Source organism: Mastigoproctus giganteus, chromosome 11 (genome assembly GCF_048544385.1).
Source record: "Mastigoproctus giganteus isolate SK-2022 chromosome 11, ASM4854438v1, whole genome shotgun sequence".
NCBI classification, from domain to species: Eukaryota; Metazoa; Arthropoda; class Arachnida; order Uropygi; family Thelyphonidae; genus Mastigoproctus; species Mastigoproctus giganteus.
This window is the reverse complement of record NC_143585.1, coordinates 105,846,573-105,864,182: the sequence shown is the minus strand read 5'-3', so window position 1 is coordinate 105,864,182 and position 17,610 is coordinate 105,846,573. Positions and strand designations below refer to the sequence as shown.

Below are 17,610 nucleotides of genomic sequence, written 5' to 3'. Positions count from 1 at the left end.
GATAATTTGTAACGGAAAAAGGAACGACCTCGAGCATTAGTTCTGAGGGAGAGTTAGTGTATTGTACTATAGTATGAGAGAAAATCTTTATTGTACACCAAAGATACAATAATGTGCCCGCCACAGCCATGAGCTTGACAATGATATAGGGTAACATAAAAATATGTACAGTATATATAACATAACATGAAATTAACTTAAAAACGTACCATTAACCATTCAATATATATGAATATAAGGCAGACAGTACACCAAGGTATGTACACGTTCATATGTACAAAGCACATACCGGTATTTCAGGATATTCACACAGTCAGAATATTTCACAGTGCCGAATTGATGTATGGTTTATATATATATATATAAATTGATATGCATTGTAGTTTTTTTTAATGTAAAATGTTATATATAATGTTCATTAAAGGTTTGTAAAACATGTCTTTAATGTTCTGCTAACACCCACTTTACATACCCTAGAATTTTCTGTGAATTTCAGTTAGATTTGCGCTTTGTGGGGTGAGCTTGTGACTTCAGTAGGGTGGAAGTCAAAACTCAACAAAAACAAAACAAATAATTTTTCTTTTTCCCCCACAGGGTCTTATAAAAAGTATAATACTGCTATTTATTAATGCACTACAAAAATCCAATCAAAACGAAAATATTTTTCAAACCATGATAGAGTCAGTCTCGAGCGAGATTTCCATCGGTTCCCCCCCAACACACGCCACCATTTTAGTACCATTCTCATTTCACCCAGTCAGTGCGAGGCACTTTGTTTCAACAGCCTTACAAAATGAAAGATCAGTGTTACTGAATTTGAGTATTTTTCTTTTCATAATCGAGTGCATAACACCCACCTGATATTTGCAGTAGTAGTAAGTCTGCTTGTCGTTTATTCAAGAACAACTCCGATATAAATTGAATTTATTAAATTAAATCAGTTTTTTTTTTCTTTAAAACCTGGTAAAATTAAAAACGTGATAAAAAACAGGAAAAATTTGACATTTTGAAGCAAAAGGAACAGTGTTATTATGAATTAACTGCCTTTGATATTTATAATAATAGTAGGACTTAATAAAGCATTCTGAAATTGATAAACACATTGCCAACCTTTCTTCCTCTGTAAAAAATATGTATTATCTCAGTCTCTCCTCAAACACGCAAGCATTTTAGGGTCACTACGTATGGTCATTCAACACAGACACCATGATACTAGTGCTTAAGAAACAGTCTCCAGTAAGTCAGTATACTTTTCGTGCTTTTCCGGTATCAATCGGAAAGGTATAATTCATTATTAATATATTATCATTAAAACGTTATCATTCAAATTTTAAATTTAGCGTTGCCAGGAGCAGTGGTAAAGGACATAACAACCGTGAAATCTAGAAAAAAGGCGAGTTAAATGAAATATTACTGAAAAATGAAATAGTAGGGCAAATATTACTAATAGTAGGGCAAATAGTATTATTCAGTCAATAGACTGTCATCCGAATTATATTAAACTATTAATTAATCCGAGAATCAATTAATAATGTAACTTATAATCGATTAATACTATACACACACATATTTCATGAAGTTGAATAATGTGAATTTTACGCTGCCATTATAGCTGACGGCAAGTTTTATATAACATTATCCTACAATGTTGAATAAGTATATGTAATGATACCAATAAAATAAGAAGAAAACAAAAAACTTAAATATAATCGTCTACGTAAGGTCATTATTAACGACCCTAAAAAGCATTAATCACTAACCTGACAATATTAATACTAATCCACTATACTGTAATCAGTTGCGTTATGCTATACCTACAAATGGCTGAAGTTTATGGTTTGCGTATAGAGGTCGCTAATATAAAAATATGAAATGAAAAATAATGAAATTATTTTTCATTTCGTATTTAATGAAAAATAGCAAATTGTTGATATTGTAATTAGTATAAATAGCTGGTTGACTCAAATATATAGTCAATAATTCACAGAATATTTAATACAGCCTATACTACCAATGGAATATTGGAAAGTAATCCTCTTATGGAAATATCGTAGAGAGAAGTCTTGGTAACAGGGGAAGCTATTTAATGAATTGCAGTTGAAGTGTTATTTAAAACAGACAATAACACAATGGTTACTTAAGATAGACATCTTATGAGTATGGGCTTGGCGCACCCAGGGTCTGGAGTTCGATATCATCATTCTCTCTCTCAGATTTTTTATTTTTTATTTTTTTGGCTGGTGCAACATATGGCTGATAATAATAATATTAGACAGAGAATAATCAACAAAATCAAGGGTGGAGAAATCAGGTTGTGCACAAACGCAACTGATAATTTATAATAACACAACGGCTAAAATCATTATGCAATTATGACGGTGTTCTTCCCTCGAAGGACCGGTATTAATAATAATAAACCAAATATCGTTCAGTTTTCTTGCGGATAGCCCGATTGAAAAAAGAAAACTCTAGCAGAGCACGAAAAGTTATTTTGGCCAATGCACCTCTTTTTGGGTCCGTAGTCTTATAAAAGGCCCCTTATGCAGTAATGGCACTCGGTTGTCTGTCTATCCGTCCGTCTATCACAGCATTGTATCTCTGGAACCACTCAACCTATTGACTTGAAGTTTTGCATGGGCTTGTACCTCATGTGGGTCAACATAACACCGTATTGATCGTCGTTGATCAAAATTTGTCTCGGAAATGGGGGGATAAGATGTGGGGGCACAAAAATGTTGTCAACAACCTATAGCTTATTATACACCGTTGGAAAGAGCTCAACGAGAAGGTTTAAAAATATTTTTTTAATTAAAAATGGCGGCGCCAGACAGGAAAATGAGTAATTTTCGTGTCCCCCCCTCTATTTCCCCTAATGCAGCTAAAAATGTAAAAATCACATTAGCTATGCGTTATTCGATGCTTATCAAAGGAAAACTGTTCCGATTAAAATCTATCATTTACTTTTTGTGTTAAAATTTAAAAACACATTTTTTTTTTCACTTCGATAGCGCGCTTCTTGTTACTAAGTAACTCTCCTTTTGGTGACAAAAATGTTTGCTAAATTGTTAGTTAATAATTCTATAAAGGTCATTTATAAATTTTGCGACGAGAAGTATTTTTTAACAATTTTCAAAGCTGGAGTTGTCCCGGCAAGGAGGTACTCAGAGAGCCAGTGTTGAGGCGGCGGTGGTAGAGAGGTGCTTGCGCGGAGTCTTGCACGGCCCTCATCTGCCAGTCACTTCTCCCCCAAGACTTTAATCACTTCTCCAGGAAGAAGTCCGAGTCGCTTCTTCCCACCCTTGTCATTCACAACAACTGGAAAGACTCAAATAGACAACGTTTTCGTTATTTCCTCAGTTTTAGGCAAAGCTGGGGTACTAGAAACTTTTCATTTACCATAAAGCTCTATTTGAGATGCTACACTAACGACCATTCGTGACTACGGACCCTTCATCCTGAGTGCCCGGCAATCAGTAGTTGACCGATTTATTTTATTCAACATTGTGTAACCTACTTAATCCGCTATAATCTTTGATCTGTCATAAAACTGGAAATACTTTTTTTTAAAATATTAATGCCATTTTGTTGCGATTTCTTTTCTTCTTAGTAGTGAGAAGTCAATTGCCTTTAAGTCCCATAGAATGTTCTAATCAAAAACAAAGTTGCTTCCTTATCGAAGATATCCAATTGCATCATATATTCTTATTTCAATAGTACTTTTGTGTGTGTAAGCTCCAAGGCAACCAAGGCTATGAGCAATAAGCTGAATTTTCGGGGAGGGAAACCGAGCCATCCTCACTCGACTAATTCGGCTATAATGTTAATAAAACTCACCCCCTTCTTGCCGATATTCAAACCCGGACCTCTTCTACACGGTGTGTAAGGAGTAGTAATATCCACTGTGTTATTTGCGAAGTCTATCGTGCTCTTAAATTCCTATTACGCCTCACAATTAAGACCAAATAACAGTCATCTTGTGGAAGCGATACGATTAGGGCTTCAAACAGCAAGTTTTCATGTTGAAACTGGATCTGTAATCTTTTTACGACGCTGCGAGTCGCATTCAGCTACCTGATTACTTAACGTAGCTGAATGAGTCCCTCCTCCCTTATCTCTATTTGCTTTCCACTTAAAAGAACCACCGAAAAAACGTCTTTCCAACGTTTTCATGATTCAATAATGAATACCGACAGTGCAAGAGATATGTAAAATACAGAAAAAAACCAGTGAAAAAAGGAGAAAAGTGAAATATAGAAGTAGACCTGTTTTTTTTTTCTGGTTTTCCGAACTGTATATTGCAATAGATTGTGCCCATTTTTATTTACGGAATCAGATTGTTTTGTTCATTACTATTCGAATTTACAAGTTTCACAAATTACAAATATTCGTCTATATTTTTATTTAAAAATGCATACGTATTAAGACGCATTTAGGGCTAAAGCCTCAAGCTGCGAGCAAATTTAGACTATGTATATATTAAGTGCAATAGCATCATTAATACACAGCCATTTCTGAATAAACAGAATATTTATAAGGCGGCATCGTTTTAAGTTATCTCATTGTGAATACCTTCACAACGATTTGCCATGATATTGCACTACTTTGAAAAAGTAACGCTTCACCTGAGGAGAAGACTAATTTTACTTATTACCACCCAGACGGCGCCGTTTCAGGGCTATTTGGCCCTTCTTCGGTGGGTATTCTTATCTGAGAATAAGTAACATTAGTTTTCTCCTTAGGTGAAGCGTTACTTATTCGAAGTAGTGCAATATCATGGCAACTCGTTGTGAAGGTATTCACAATATGAGATATAACTTAAAACGATGCCGCCTTATAAATATTCTGTTTATTCAGAAATGGCTGTGTATTAATGATGCTATTGCACTTAATATATACATATTTGTTTTTTAGTGCTTGAGCACAGTATTAAAATAAACTGATTTTATAATTTCTTCTTTACAAGTAACTTAGGTTTCCAATACCTAAAAAAAAAATTTCACGTCTACTGAAATCGTTTCGATACGACTTCATTATAGTTTCCGAATTATTAATTTTTAAAAATGGAAAAGGGCTTTATAACACCCTATACTTTTAAACGATAGTGATGTGTGTTAGGAGAGCGTAATCTATCTCTCAGGGGCACAGTGGCTAAGGAGGAAAAATCTTCAAATATATGTATAACTTGGAGATGTGCAAGTTTCTTGAAGGTGAGGAATAAGTTGACCGGTTTGCTTATGCGTACTGAATTTCGAAAGATTTAATCTTGCAACAAGAGGCCGAGTCATTTTATAAGTAATGAGTTGCCCGTAAGACTTTTGAATGGAAACTACATTTTTCGTAAAACAAAAATAACAAGGGAGAAGAGTGAAATCCTTTGAATAATGAACCTGAATTCTAAAACTTGAATCTGCAGTCATTTTAATAACTGACAGAGGTTGGAAAGGCATTTCGGGATGAAGTTTCAAGACCTAAGAAAACGTGAAGAATATTTTTCGTCTTCCTTTTAAGTAGAGTTGAGTCAATACCCGGAAGATATTAATTGGAAGCAGTCGATCTAAAAATCAGTATGAAACTGAAACCAATTTCTCAATATGCTTCTTGTAGCATTTTACAAACTCAGACTTCCTCACAATACTTTCCCTCGACCTCCAAGAAACACTGTTATACCTACATCTTTATTTGGAGGCTATCTATTTTGAACAACAGTTTTCAAAAAAAGTGACGCAACACAACAAAATTCAGAATCTGATTTGCAAACGAATATTTTCAGAGCTAATTAATTTTCTCTAGCGCTACCATCAAGCTGGATGAAGTAATTAAGTACTTCAATATTTTGCCACGTATTCACGAATGGAAATTTATTTTTCACCGTTGTTTGTAGCACTTTTTTAAATATCTGAAACGTATTTAAACCTTGGTCGGCGTTGGTATTAAATTATATAACGCAGCTGTCTTTTTGTTCTATAATTTAATTCTTTTCATATACGAGCTTGATTTTCCCTAGTAAAAATCGTAAAAAACATTAATTTCACCCTATTTTCTTTAAAAATGAATTTTTTTTTTCAATTAAACATTTCAGAAAGGTGTTGCTGCTGTCATTTTAGTGAAATTTAATATTCAAATAGACATTTCTATAACAAATCAAATTTTGCAATGCGGATATCGTTCATTTTTTCTACTTACTTGGATAGGCTGAAACCGAGGAACACCATGCATCAGTTACTCTGCTGCATAAACCATATACATCTGGTAAAAAGCTCATACGTTTCGCAAGCGTTGCATTATACAGTTATGGCATGTTTTATACCTGTGCATTTCCACATGGCAATCCGGATAATGGGACAATCAAAGAGAACGTACATCTAAAACAGGAAATAAGTCTCGTAGAATGGCAGTTTATTTTAAGTGAACTAGATTTTCATCAGTTCCGTGAAGTACAATCAGTATTAAATATTCTTAATATTATTATAAATAAATGTTAAAGTTAACTGGAATGAATTGAGTGTTTTTTTTTCAGTTGCTGACACACGTGATTAAATTTTTCTGTTCCTGTTTAAGCCGTTTAACTATTTCAGAGAGACAACATTGAGGTGACAGTAATCCATGCCGATGCAGTAATAAAAAAGTAAATAAATATTAGGTGAAATGAAAGGATAGACCTTTTCAAATAATCAGAGCAAGGTAGAGAGAAAAAAAAAAAAGTTTCATTATAATATTGTGTTTTAATAATTAGATGGTTGGTTGTTGTAGGGTTTTAGGGGCATCATAAATTTAGGCCATACTGTGCCGTATGTAATTTGTCTGTAAATCGCTTGTGTTCTGTGGTCGAGTTGCTGTTTTTCAGAAGGACAACGTTTCCCCGAGAAAAACCATGCTATCCTCGCCTGGAACAGACTAACTCAGCTAGGTTGCGAACAATTCTGATATCATTTACAGGAATCGAACCCTGGTCTTTCCCACTAGGTATGAGGAGAACGGCGGTTATACCAAATTACTCTTAGTCGCTGTTTGTTATTGTTTGCTACCCAATAATTAGAATATTATTGAGCAGCTCACAATAATTAAAGTAAATCTATAAATTAGCATTATCTTTTACAGGAAGAAATGTGATGCAACGTTTTCTAGTCTGATTCTATTGCAACTGCACTTCAAAATAGAAATTTGTGAATTTGGACAAACGTCCGAGTAACAGAATGGCTGGCTACATCAGGTATCTCGATAGGGACTCTGGATTCATTAGAGGGTGGACTGTTGTTGTTGTAGTAGGATTTTAGGAGCATCAGCAACTAAGTCCATATTGTACATGTATACCAATGCTAGAAGTATAGTAAATAAATTTGAAGAGTTGGTCAAGACATCAAAGGCCGATATTGTTGGGATAGCAGAGACGTGGTGTCACACAGATATTAGGAATGCAGAACTGGAATTCGGAGAGTATAATGTGTATAGAAAGGATAGACAGGATAGGAAGGGAGGAGGGGTTATTCTGTTAATTAAGAAAAACATAAAATCGAAAGAAGTGCATCCAGTTGATATAGATGAACAGTGCACTGTTGAGTCAGTTTGGTGTGACATAAGCACTGCGAAAGCAAAAATACGAGTAGGAGTGTGTTATAGGCCTAATGACTCGAATGGACAATTGTACAGAGAAATAGAATGGGATAGTAAATCAGAATGTCTTATAATGGGGGATTTTAACTTCCCAGATATTGACTGGAACTTGTGGGTTGGTCACTCACACACTAGTAAGACTTTTGTGGATTTATTGGATAATTGTTTTCTGCAGCAGCATGTTCGAGGGGCAACAAGAGAGGGTAATACTCTTAATCTGGTTATCAGCAGTGATCATTCGTGTATTAAGAATTTGCAGATAAAGGAACCACTAGGTGGCAGTGATCACAGTGTACTGATCTGGGATTTACTTAAAGATATAATTACCATCAGAGGTAAAGGAAACGGTTTCTGCTTCCGTAAAGGTGAGTACAGTGGTCTCAGACAGTTTTTAAATTCTGTACAGTGGGATCAACTGACGATGTTACCAACAGTAAATTCTAAGTGGGAAGCATTCAAGGAATTAATCGTGGATGCTACTAAAAGTTTCTTACCTATTATTAAGAAATATTTTTCAAGGATTAGGCCTAAATGGTTATCAAATTAACTAATGAGACTCGTGGCAGAGAAGAAAAATGCATGGGATGCATATAAATTATAAAGCGACTCAGAAGCCTATGGCAGATTAAGCTAGTCGGTAATCAAGTCACAAAGGACGCTAAGCAGGCGAAGACAGATTACGAGAAATTTTTGGCAAAAGATGCTAAGAAAAACAGCAAGGATTTCTTTACTTATAAAAACTCTAAAAGGAAGGGAATGAATCTGATTGGTCCACTTGATATCGATGATTCGACTGTTGATGGCCCTGCTCAGATAGCAAACAAACTGAATGAGTATTTTGCATCTACATTCACACATGAGGAGTTATTAAGGTTTGAAAATGCCAGAAGGTTATCAAATTGTAGCAGGATACTTAATGATTTTGTAATAACTGAAAGCAAAGTGGAGGAGAAATTGTTGAAGTTAAAACATAAGAAAGGCACCTGGGGTGGATGGGATCTATCCAGTTATACTAAAAGAGGCGGTAAAGCAACTAAGCAAACCCTTAGCCATAATTATGAGAGCATCCTTGGACTCAGGGGAGGTTCCAACGGACTGGAGATGTGCAAATGTATCCCCAATTCGCAAAGGGGTATCGAAGGGTGACACGAGCAATTACAGACCAGTTAGTTTAACTTCTATTCCGGGTAAAATTATGGAGTCACTGATTAAAGATGCATTGCAGGATCATCTAGACAAGACTGCAGCAATCATTCAGACACAGCATGGGTTTGTTAAGGGAAAGTCTTGTCTGTCTAATTTGATAGGATATTATGATGTGGTTACAAAGGAACTGGATGCAAAAAATAATTTTGATATCATATACTTGGATTTCAGGAAAGCTTTTGACACTGTTGCGCATGGAAGATTACTGTACAAATTGGAGCAGAATGGTATTAAGGATAAGTTGCTTCAATGGATAAAAGGATAGTTGAGTGTGAGAAGACAGAGGGGGGTAATCAATTCTAATGCTGCTCTTCGTGAACTAATGTTATTAGTGGAGTCCCACAGGGTTCGGTGTTGGGTCCACTGTTGTTTTGTATATTTATTAATGATATTAATGAAGGTATATCAGGCTTAGTGTCGAAGTTTCCAGATGATACAAAGATTGGGTTGTTAATGACAGTGTGCTACTGTAACAGGATCTAGAAAATTTGGGCAGATAGGCTGAGAAGTGGCAACTGAAGTTTAACCTTGACAAATGCAAAGTACTGCATATGGGTAGAAGTAACCCTAAAATGAGGCCTCCAGACCTGTACGCAGTACTCAAGGCGTGGCCTGACCATTGCCTTATACTACACCTTAAGTGTAGTACCAACTGTGTGGTACTACACTTAAGGTGGTAGAAAATGAAAGGCCTGGGAGTAATTGTGCAGTCAGATATGAAGTTTTCTGAGCAATGCAGACAGACTGGGCAGGTCATGGTGTTTTGTCAATGATATATAGGAATTTTGCTAGCAGGGAAAAGGAGGTGATTGTCCCTCTGTATAAGGCAATGGTCAGGCCACGCCTTGAGTACTGCGTACAGGTCTGGAGGCCTCATTTTAGGAAGGATGCGGATTTGCTTGAGCGTGTATAGAGAAGGGCAACAAGATTGGTGAAGGGATCCTCTTATAAGAGAGGGTTAAGTTCTGCAAATTGCAGTGGCTGGAGACTAGGCACCTGCGTGGTGATCTGATTGAGGTCTATAAGGCCTTGAATGGATTGAGCACGCTGAATTCTGACGGGATCCTTCCACTTGTTCAGATTACGAACCTAAGGGGGCATAAATTCAAATTAAGAAAAGACAGATGTAGAATAGATGTGCGGAAATTTGCCTTTAGCCAGCGGGTGGTTAATTGCTGGAACAAACTTCCATATGTCGTCGTGGAAGTTGATAGGGTAAATAAATTTAAGGAGGAACTGGACAGGTATTTGGAGGGAAATGGTGATTTTTTTTTTTTGGCTAATGCTACATAATCTCATACACTTGCATCACATGCCACTACTACTCCTTATGTACTCTGTAAAATTTGCATGTGTTCTATGATCGATTTTCTGGAGGAAAAACAGTTTCGGCGAGGGAACAAAAAACCATGCTACCCTCGTCTGAGACAGACTAACTGGACCACGTTGGTAAAAAGGCCATAAAAATTCCTCACCTCATCGACGGAACTCGAACTCAGGTCTTTTCCACCCAGTGTGGGAGGACAGCGATCTTACCGTTTTACCCACGAGGGCTCACGGTGGACTAGTAGACATCTTAGTGTTCATTGGAGAGAGAGAGAGAGAGAGAGAGAGAGAGAAGTGGAGAATTCAGACCAAATATTTAACTGTATTAGTTCATTCTTGGAAATATTCAATAGTTTGACTGGAGCTTTCTCTAAGTTTTATGTTGCTTAGATCTTGTTCTAAGTTATGTCACAAATGGCTGCCCTCGTGGATAACATTGGATATAATTACTATCCTCCCCACACAGTGAAAAAATGCTGGGTTGAAATCCAATCAATGACGAAAGGAAATTATGAACTTTTTCCCAACATAACTGAGTTAATTGGTCACAGGCGAGGGTTTTTCCCACTCCGGAAACTCAAGTATTTGGTACAGCAAACAGACAACTCGGCCATACAATACACGCAATTTACTGACCATACACTATCACCTTATAGTCTTGGTTTTTCTGGTGCTTAACACATTCATTCACTTATAAATGGCTCTTGTATTTCTGATCCCTAATGTGTGGTATCTGCAACATAATGGGACACGTTTCTTTACGATAATCAGCTGGAATGAGATTAATAGCGAGTTAATTTAATGAAATTGAAATCCCTCAAACAGATAAATCATAAGTGATTTGATTTAAGTTTAATTATCCATAAGGATTAACACAGTAATGAATGTGTATATTATATTAATAACAGTTTTTATATTTAAAGCGACCTTCATACATTCTGCAAGTTCATTAGTTACAACGTTAGAAATTAAGCTACCAAAACTGAAGAGAGGCAATTGATTATTAGAAGATATAAATTAAGCGTATATACTGTACAGTATTAGCTTTCACAAAGAGGTGATGAATTCTAGATATACAGGGTGTCTCAAAATACACGGCATAACTTCAGGAATGAGTTCCTCATATGTAGACAATAAAAACATTTTATATCGACATAGTTCCGGAAATGCTTGGTTTCCTAGTTCTGAAGGTCTGTCCATGACACTTAACTGTTCACATCAACTTATAGTAATTGTTCAAAATGTCCACCTTCTGCTTCAATACAGGCCTCACATCGACGTCTCATGGACTCGCGAAGACGATGCCAAATTCCTGGCATCGTCTTGGTCGTCCTCTGTCGGCAGCACGAGGTGTAAAAGTCCCATGTTCACAAAGGCGGCGATGGATACCTTCAAACGTTTTCCTGTCTGGACATCTTCATTCTGGGAACCTTTCGTGGTACAAACGACGAGCCTCCAGAGCATTGCCCTCCGCCAAACCGTACATAAAGTGCAAATCCGCTTGCTCCTGATTTGAGTCGGAATGGAAAACCACCAGATTCTGTCAATACCTTGTGATGAAGGAAATCACCTGCGGGAGATAAGACATTCCGGTTAATAACTCGGGAACCAAGCATTTCTGGAACTATGTTGATATAAAATATTTTTATTGTCTACATATGAGGAACTCATTCCTGAAGTTTTGCCGTGTATTTTTAAGACACCCTGTATATACACCGATCCTCGAAAGCTGTGGACAACAAAAACGGGCAATATTCAATATGCATACACATGAAAATGGAAAAACAACAATTTGTAGTTTCAGTACAAAACAATCTGACTCTGTAAACAAAATCGCAAGGAACCTGCCACAACATACAAATCGGGTAAGCAGATGACAATGGCTGTTTTCTGGACTTTTGTATTTCGCATTTATTGCTCGCTCTGTCGGTTTCAAGCTAGTCGTCGTTTTAAGAATATCAAAAAGACACCGTTTGGATGATTCTTTGAGAACGAGACCAATATGCAGAATGGATGCAGGATAAAGTCAAGCAGAAATGGTCAAGTAGCCGAATCCCGTTTTCAAAACACAAATTCTTTCGAAGAACCGTCCAGGTCTTCGAAGCAAGATTATCATTGTCACTTGCCTCCATGATTACCGTCATACATAACTACAAGGCGTCATTGAGACTTTACAGTAGGGCAATCTGCTTTAAAGTTAGCTGGATACAGGAGGGCTTGTAACTAGACAGTTTATAGTCAGCTTTGTTCGCTTGCACTCCGTAACGAAAAGAGTCCGTTTCAAATGGTGCCGAGAGCATGTTGAGGAATTCTGGAGCAATGGTACTCTTCAGTGATGAATTAAAGTGTAGCATTCAATCGCATTCTCGACACATTCATCTGGACGGACCGGGGAACTAGATTCTGTCTTGTTAACATGGAAAAAGACAATTATAGACTGAACTTAAGAGTGTGAGCTGGAGTCATTGTCATTAGCCGTACAGATCTTCATGTGTTCCCATGAGGAACTATCTGTTGTAAGGTATCGAAATCAGATCCTTTTATTTGATCTTTTGCACGAGCATTTTATCCAGACTTTTTTTATAATTCTGGCCCTCACTGACTTCTTACACTGAACCAATAGCTTCGAGGAAGAGTGCAAACTCTTCCTCGAAGAGTTTGCACTCTTTGCACTTAAAAGACTGATTTTTTAATTAAACGGTGTTCGAATGACACGTTTTCATAATGTCAGTTTTTTTTTGAATGATAAATTGTTAAAATATACAAATTAAATGTGTTTTAGTCCGACCGAAAATGTTATTTCATAATTTGACTACCAAAAGATACAGAAATGCACCTTTAATTATAAAATTACAGGAATTTTTGTATTTTATGAGGTCCTGTAAGTATTCAAATTCTTTCAACACATGGGCCCCTCAATTGTTATTGTCAAATATTATCAGTGCATGGCAAGACGAAATGTTTAAGTGTATTTGAACATGGTAGCGTAGTCTGTGCCATTTTGAGAAGCTTTCAGCATCTCGAAATGTAATCTCTGGGGGTTTTAGATGCATCAGCAACTTGGGCCATATTGCGCATGTGTGTATGTAAGGGGTGGCTCCTAGAACGTTAGTTCAACTCCGCCTCGTATCTCTGTGAAGAACAGTATCACTACAAATGGGCCAGATATGTGTGTGACGGAGGTTTGTGTGTAGTCTGTTGTTGTGTGTGGCCACTTGGCTACCCAGAAGCATCAGTCACCTGGACAGATGATTCTGGGTACTCGTCCACACCACGGGAAGGTGGGCCAGTTCCAGTAGAGGGGACACCTATGGTCTCAGAGTATGAGACAACAAAAAAAAAAAAAAATTCCCTTCTCTGGGGCCCACTCTAGAGGGGAGGAAAATAAAACCCGAAAGGAAGAGAAAGAAAAGAATAATTAACTAAGATAACAAAAAAATAATAATAATAAATAAAAAATAAATAAATATACTAAGTATATATTGGTTTTTAGCATATATATATACAATCATACATGCATATACCAAAAAGCAAAAGGGGAAAAACAGAAGGGGGACGAGAGAGAGAGAGAGAGAGAGAGAGAGATAAAGAAAAGAAGAGTAGATCTTCCAGTTGTTCAACCATTAAGAACAGCAGCATAAAAACACTTCCATGCCTCCAGCCAGATGGATTTGATCAACCTCGTATCACACTTTTCCTTAGTTCAAGCACTTCTTTAGCAAATACCTGGAGTATCTGGAACTTACTACAGTCTCTTAAAAATATAGCTTCTTCTCCTGGAACTATACTCTCAAGAATTTCACGTATCGCTGTCCTGGCGTTGTCATATATTCGACAATCATATAGTATATGCTGCCAGTCTTCCCTGGCCCCGCAAAAACATAGGTCCGTGTTACTTAGTCCTAATGCATATAAATTTCTCATTCATTGACCCGTGCCCTGTTAACAAAAATGACGACCGTAAACTAGGTGTAAACCAATTGCGAACTTTATCATTCAGAAAATTCACGTGCCGGATAAACAAGTTGGTCACTCTTCCAGTAGTTATGGTATCCCATCTTGTCTGCCATAAATTGATTATTTCATTCATACATCTTTTCTTTTCGCCTCTACAGTCAGAGCGAATATTGATCTCTATACCAGGCCTCCGTAGCCGAGTGGTCAGGAGCGGGAATGCAGTAGCACACGCTCTTTGAGTTAGACCTCTCACAATCTTCAAGCCGCTGACTGCTGAATACGGTCGATCTGCCAACCCGCACTGGACCAGCGTAGCAGATTATGGTCCATTTCCCTCAGCATGAATTGCTGAGGAGGCTATCATCCTGTAGTGGGTTGATAATGGCTGCACTTTTATCTTTTTTACCAAAAAAGATCTGTAGGAATTTCCCTCTTAATACGGTAGCAAAAACCACGATACAACAAATGTAGATCCAAGGGTAGCGCTCCGGCCAATACCTGCAGCGCGGCAGTGGACACCGTTCTGCACACTCTTACAATACCAAGAAGCATGATGCGTTGTATGGAATTTAGTTTAGCCCGAAACGTAGCTTTTTTAGCTCCATGGAACCAGGCTCCTGCAGCGTACGTAGTTATAGGAAGGAACACTGCCTTGTAATACAGAAACAGTGTTTTATGTGATAGGCCCCAATCAGACTTTGAAATTCTAATGATAGCTCCAAAAAATTTCCTGATTTTATTGCTTAAATATAATAAGTGCTGGTGAAATGATAACTTACTGTCCACAATAATTCCCAGGTATTTGGTATCAAGGATCATAGGTAACTGTACACCATTCAACTTGATCTGAGGAGGTCGATTTATATCTAAAGCTGTTTTAAATAACATCATTTTAGTTTTGTAAGGACTAATAGCAAGCTTAAAGCTTTAAGCCCAAGAACTTAAGTCTGTCAGCACACTACTAGCTCTCTGTTCTAAGAGTGAGCGAGATCGTCTTGCAATTATAATTGTCAGATCATCTGCAAATGCCAGCACCTTACAATTCGGGAATGTGCGAACCAACCAATTCTGTAAGACTAGGTTCCAAATAAGGGGTCCCAAGACAGAGCCTTGAGGACACCCTCTCACAATCTGTTTTCATAGCTCAAAGTGCTTGGACTTCACTAGCACATATCTATTTGAAAAGTAACTGTTGAAAAGCATATGTAATTCCTTGGAACAATCATCGTTTCTTAACTGAGCCATCGCTGCCTCCCACTAAACAGTATCAAATGCCCCTTCGAAATCAATGTAGATTGCTAATTCATATTTGGATGTAGAATTCTCAATATGCGTTCGAAATGCCACTAGACAATCTTCACAGGATAATAAGGCTATTTTTCCCAGAGATAGAGAACAACACCTCTAAAGAAAAACCAGAGTATTCTGAAGAGAAAAACCTTGCCGTCCCCTCCTGAGACCGAAAACTCAACCACGTTGTGCAAAAGGCCTATAAAATTTTCTCGCGCCATGGGATTTGAACTCTCGTGTTTCCACACCGTGTGGAGAAGACAACGATTATACCTACTGTGCTACCCACGAGGGCACGGTATGTCGAATCGAATGTATCGAGATTGGTCTGATCCTGACAAGGGCGATCCCGTGGTTGGAAACAGCAACCAAAGAAGCATTTCAGAACGAGAACTCGTTAACATATCACGGATGGGGTATCACAGCTGACGATAGAACCGGAATGCACTCCTCCAATATGCATCCCCTTAGAACCGGGATGCACATTGGATAGAGAAGGAGTGTAAAAACGTTATCTCTCTGAAGAATTCCTGGTCTTGCTTCTTCATGCTAATGTAATGACCAGAATATGGAGAAAACAGCATGAGCCCATTGACCCAATCTGCCAGATGTCAATAATGCAGACTGGTGTGACGATAATAGCGTTAGGAGCTTTCCTCGTTTCATCTCATCCCACAGGTGTGGTACCTATGGAACGAGTTTTTTGGAGTAGACACCCCCAATCATCCAATTTTTATCAACTGTTGGAAGCAGTTGAGCCAACATGGACCAGCATCCCTGTTACACGCTTTATACACCTCGTTGAGTACATGCCATGAAAAAGGCAGACTGTTCTGGGGGCTAAAGAGGGGGGTCTACTCTTTGTTAGGTAGGTGTACACAACAAAGTGGCTACTCGCTGTGTACATGTTGGTTTGAATATCAGTGATTGAAATGTTTTCGTGCTCAGCAGAATCACATCTGCTGAGTAACTGAGATGAGACAATTCCAACACGAAACTTTTCAGGAAGCAATTCAAATAAATGATGCTACGTCAACTATTAGAATCCTGACTTTGTTCGATGATGTTGCTACGTTATTTACTTAATATAAGCCCTCGCGGTAGCACAGTTGGTAGAATCGCGGTCCTCCCCACACCGGAGTTCTGTGTGGGGAGGATCAATTCACAGACAATATACATGAAGCAATATGGCCTTAATCGCCAATGCTGCTGAAACTCTTCTACAACAACCTAATATAGCATTTAGGTTTGCTAAACTCTTTATAATGCTAATCACTTTATTGTTTATATATTATCTCCTGTGTTCTTTATTTGAGTAGTTCTTTGCGACCAAGCCATATTAACTGTTTCGATTATTAGGAATTCTAGCAAGCCTTGAATTCGTAGACCATTACTTTGGTAAAATCCCTGAGGGAAGGCAATGTTTGCACATCTGTCAGAGTTTAATGAAATGTAATCGACAATATAGTTACTCTCAGATATTGTTTTCATCGATTTATGCGTTTTCCTCTCTTCAGAAACTTTCCATCTTTCGGCATTCAATAGAATTGTCAAAATTCATTTTAATAGTGATATTTAAATCAAGAATCTCTCTATATATCCAATAAAAACGAAATAGAATTTCTTTATTATTAACTTAATTATTTAATAACCGTATGTAATTGATTCTCATATCTCATGTAATCTCTCACGAAATAGTCAAATACAATGTCAGGAATTCATCAAATTATGTCCAACTCCATTTGAATATTTAATAATAATTCAATCTTGCTATATGTTAGTGTTAACCACATTTTGTGGTACTTGTATGCTAATATACGAGAGCTTTTTTTCACAAAAATTAGGGGAGTACTTTTTGGCGTACTACTCCGTAGCAGTCGCTTTCTGTTATTTATGTCCTTTCTTTCTCCAGATGAGGGTGCATCGACAATCGGAATTGAGACTGAATCTGAAGTCATCCGTTAACACCACTTTGGATCCATACTGTTTCGTATGTATCCAATACAATTCACATGTTCACAATAGCTGTTTAAAAGATTGTTTTATCCGTTTTCAGGTGTGAAGAGCGAAAATCACAGATCGTCTTACGAGCAAAGGCACTCGTCTTACGAGCATCAAAGGCAGCACTGAAGCACCCATGATATACAAACAACCCCTCGGTATCGTATCCAACTAGCTTCTGTACAATCCGGTACCGACAACCCTTTCTGACGAAGCAGT

The 17,610-nt window shown here is 37.5% G+C and overlaps 1 protein-coding gene across 1 annotated transcript in view; it reads right to left on the bottom strand.

Moving 5' to 3' along the window:
• The window catches only part of LOC150078329 (lewis-type alpha-(1,3)-fucosyltransferase-like), a 63,377-nt gene extending 57,112 nt beyond the window's left edge, over positions 1-6,265 (bottom strand). Inside the window, exon 1 of the mRNA XM_090384656.1 lies at positions 6,184-6,265. The gene's annotated coding sequence lies outside the window, so the exon portion shown is untranslated. The remainder of the gene's footprint in view (positions 1-6,183) is intronic.
• Between the last annotated feature and the right edge of the window lie 11,345 nt (positions 6,266-17,610).